The 4,664-nt window shown below is 38.9% G+C and overlaps 1 non-coding gene across 1 annotated transcript; it reads right to left on the reverse strand.

Moving 5' to 3' along the window:
- Nucleotides 1-339: 339 nt before the first annotated feature.
- Nucleotides 340-446, reverse strand: LOC128034302 (small nucleolar RNA R71). The gene has a single exon (XR_008190431.1). It is a non-coding gene; the product is annotated as a small nucleolar RNA R71 (small nucleolar RNA).
- Between the last annotated feature and the right edge of the window lie 4,218 nt (nucleotides 447-4,664).

Below are 4,664 nucleotides of genomic sequence, written 5' to 3' on the forward strand. Positions count from 1 at the left end.
GTATTTCATGATTTTAATCTGGGTATTAGGAGACCCAAAATTGTGATACAATAGTTCGAGTTGAAGCCGGTCATGTTCCAGATGCTTTAGACAGTGGGCCAATTCAGTGGAATGCCTACCGAAGATCCTCACCTACACTTAAGACTGTTTACGGAGGTAAGCGATTCTTTCAAATTAGCTGGAGTACCCGAAGATGCATTACGATTGAAGATATTCCCATATTCACTAAGGGATAGAGCTTGAGCTTGGTTGAACTCATTACCACCAAACTCAATTTCAACATGGCAAGAGTTAGCAGAAAAATTCCTTATGAAGTATTTCCCGCCTAGCAAGAATGCTAAGTTGAGAAACAAGATCTCTACTTTCCAAAAAATGGATGATGAGTCATTGTTTGTGGCATGGGAAAGGTACAAAGAATCGTTACAGAAGTGCCCTCATCACGGAATCCCACATTGCATAATACTGGAGACATTTTATAATGGTCTCAATGCTCACACGAGGATGGTAGTGGACGTTTCTGCTAATGATGCTCTCTTTTCTAAGTTTTATAATGAGGCTTATGAAATCATTGACAGGATTGTCAGCAACAATTATCAATGGCCAAACAATTGAGCAGTGTTAGGAAGACGAGTCACTTGAATACATGAAGTAGACGCTCTTACTTCACTCACATCTCAAGTATCATCAATATTCTCAATGTTAAAAAATCTTACTACTAATAGGTGTAATAGTTTTGCAGTACAACCACTGAATCAATTTGAAAATGTAGCCTGTGTTTATTGTTGGAAAGGACATTTGTTCGAAGAATGTCCATTGAACCCAGAATCTGTGTATTACATGGGTAACCAGAACCAAAATCGAGGAAGGCAAGGGCTGTAATCCAATTTCTATAACCCATCATGGCAAAACCACCTAAATTTTTCCTGGAGTAACTGAGGGGCAGGAACCAGTAATAATTATGTCTAACCTAGATCGACCCAGCCACCTAGTTTTTCCTAACAAGCTTAGAAACCAACCCAAGCTGAACCATCTAATAGCCTGGAGAATCTATTGAAGGCATACATGGCAAAAAATGATGCCTCTTTAAGGAATTTGGAGAATCAAGTGGGCAAGCTTGCAACTGAACTCAGAAACTGACCACAAGGTGTTTTACCTAGTGAATCCGAGGAATCCAGGGAAGGGGCATTGTAAAGCGTTGACATTGAAGAGCGAAAATACTTTAAAGCCCAATTCTGTCGAAGTTGAGAAGGAGCTAGCTGACGCTCATGACTTAGAGGAAGTTCAACCGAGTGTTGAAATTCCAATTTCACCAGAAATTGAATCTACAAAATCCGTCAACGTAACTTCTGAACCAGCTAATTCTGATCAACTAATAACTCCGTTAGATGCAGAATTGCCACAGAAAATGAATCAACCAGTTCTAGTAAAGAAACCTCCACCACCCTACCCTCAAAGACTTCAGAAGTAGAAGCAGGAAATTTAATTCAAGAAGTTCATAGACGTACTCAAGGAAATTCATATCAACATCCCGTTGGTTGAAGCACTTGAACAAATTTCGAACTACGTCAAACTCATGAAGGATATCCTGTCTAAAAAATGAAGGCTTGGAGAATTTGAGATGGTAGCCCTAACGAAGGAATGTAGTGCATATCTTCAAGACAAATTACCCCACAAATTGAAGGAACCTGGATGTTTTTCCATACCTTGCAATATTGAAGCAACAAATTGTGGTAAGGCACTATATGACTTGGGTGCGAGTATCAACTTGATGCCCGTGTCAATATTTAGGAAGTTGGGGATAGGTGAAGTTAGATCTACTACGGTTACACTTCAATTAGCAGATTGATCATAAGCACATCCAGAAGGAAAAATCGAGGATGTATTGGTACGTGTAGACAAATTTATCTTTCCTACTGACTTTGTGATTCTAGACTTTGAAGCAGACAAAGAGGTGTCAATCATCTTAGGAAGACCATCTTATCAACCGGAAGGACCCTTATTGATGTACAGAAGGGCGAGCTTACTATGCGTGTTAAGGATGATTTCCTGACACAATTGATGATTGTTCTACAGTGTCTGATTTAGAGGATTTAATCATGGAGAAGGAACTCAATTATGTTAAGGACCCATTGGAACCAATTTTGCATCAGATCCTCCAAATGATGAAGAGAAGGATGAATACTTAGCTTTGTTAGAAGCTAATCAAAGGGGATTTAATCGACAATCTCACTTTGAATATTTAGAGTTAAAGAAAAGGGATTATGCCCAACCAAAAGCATCAATCGAGAAGCCACCTAAATTAGAACTAAAGGTACTTCCCTCACATTTGAAATATTTTTATTTAGGTAACTCTTCTACTCTGCCTGTGATTGTTTCAGCAGAATTAACTACTGAGCAATAAGAGAAACTCATCCTAGTGTTGAAACAATTAAAGAAGGCTATCGGATGGACCATAGCTGATATTCATGGAATTAGTCCATCTATATGCATGCACAAGATTATCTTAGAAGATGGTGAAAAAGGGACCACTGATGGACAATGAAGATTGAACCCCATCATGAAGGAAATAGTCAAGAAAGAAATCATCAAGTGGTTAGATGCGGGTATAATTTACCCCATCTTAGATAGTTCATGCATAAGTCTGGTCCAGTGCATGCCAAAGTAAGGAGGTATCATGGTCATTGAAAATGAGAATAATGAATTGATACTAACTAGAACGGTTACGTGATGGAGAATTTGCATCGATTACCGGAAGCTGAACAAGGCAACTAGGAAAGATCACTTTCCTTTTCCATTTTTGGACCAGATGTTGAATAGACTCGCAGGGCGAGACTATTACTATTTTCTCGATGGATACTCGGGGTATAATCAAATTACAGTAGCACCAGAAATCAACATAAGACAATATTCAGCTGCCAGTACAGTACATTTGCATTTAGGCACATGCCATTTGGTTTATGTAATGCACCTGCTACATTTCAAAGATGTATGATGTCTATTTTTACTGACATGGATGAGAAATATTTGGAAGTTTTTATGGATGATTTTTTAGTATTCGGTGATACATACGATGATTACCTAGACAATCTAGCCAAGGTACTAAGGCGATGGGAAGAAACAAACCTTGTACATAATTGGGAAAAGTGTCATTTCATGGTACGAGAAGGTATTATTCTAGGGCATCGAATAACAAGACATCGAGTCAAGGTATATAAAGCAAAGATAGATGTTATTGAGAACCTCCCACCTCCAATATCTATAAAAGGTGTTAGGAGCTTTTTGGGCCACGCCGGTTTCTATCGAAGATTCATCAAGGATTTCTCCAAAGTCGCTAAACCTTTATGCAAATTATTGGAGAAGGACACGAAGTTTAAATTTGATGAAGAGTGCTTAAGAGCTTTCAACGATTTGAAGAGTCGGTTAGTCTCGGCACCCATAATAGTCACACCAGACTGGGATTTGCCATTTGAATTGATGTGTCATGCAGGTGACTTCGCGATCGAAGCTGTCATGGGTCAGCGAAGGATCAAAGCTTTTCATCCTATCTACTATGTGAGTCGGACTCTGATAGGAGCTCAACTGAATTACACGGTAACAGAAAAAGAGTTACTTACTATTGTGTTTGCTTTTGACAAATTTCGGTCTTATCTTGTAGGTACCAAAGTGGCTGTTTATACGAACCACTCAATAATTAAATATTTACTTGCCAAGAAAGACGCTAAGCCGAGACTGACTCGATGGGTACTTCTACTTCAAGAGTTCGATCTAGAAATTCAAGATCAAAAGGGAGTGAAAAACCAAGTAGGTGACCACTTCTTCAGATTGGAGCCGCCAGAAGGGAACTCTCCTCTTATACCAATTCGGGAGACGTTTCCAAATGAACACATACTGAAGGTAAATCATGTCCATAATACCCCTTGGTTTGCTGATATTGCTAACTTTTTAGCTTGCGGTTTGATGCCGATTGATAAGACGTATCATCAAAAGAAAAAGTTTCTTCACGATGTGAAGTACTATTTCTGGAAAGAACCGCATTTTTTAAAAAGTGTGCAGATCAAATGATTAGGAGCTGCGTGGTTGAAGATAAAGTACATACGATTTTATACTATTGTCACTTAGCTCCGAGTGGGGGACACTTTGGAGGTACACGTACTGTAGCCAAGGTATTGCAAGTCGGATTCTTTTGGCCAACACTATTCAAAGATGCATATGCTTACGTAAAGAGTTGTGATTGATGTCAAAGGGTCAGAAATGTCACCAAAAGAAATGAGATGCCTCAAACAAACATCATTGAGAAACATGTGTTAACAAGGTTTGGAACCCCAAGAGCCATCATCAGCGATGAAGGGTCCCATTTTGTGAACAAGTGGTTGAAATGGTTATTAGATAAACATGGTGTCAAACACAAGGTCGCTACAGCTTACCATCCGTAGATGAATGGGCAAGCTGAACTGGCAAACAAGGAGATCAAGGGCATACTTGAAAAGGTAGTTTGTTCGAACCGACGAGATTAGTTCAAAAGACTGGACGATGCTTTATGGGCTTACAGGACAACATACAAGACATTTTTAGGGATCTCGACTTTATTTTATTTATGTTTTTAGGTTATTTTAGGATAAATTTAATTAGGAATTTTGGCATAATAAAACAAGAGGTGGAAATCA

Source organism: Gossypium raimondii, chromosome 10 (genome assembly GCF_025698545.1).
Source record: "Gossypium raimondii isolate GPD5lz chromosome 10, ASM2569854v1, whole genome shotgun sequence".
In the NCBI taxonomy this organism is placed as follows: domain Eukaryota; kingdom Viridiplantae; phylum Streptophyta; class Magnoliopsida; order Malvales; family Malvaceae; genus Gossypium; species Gossypium raimondii.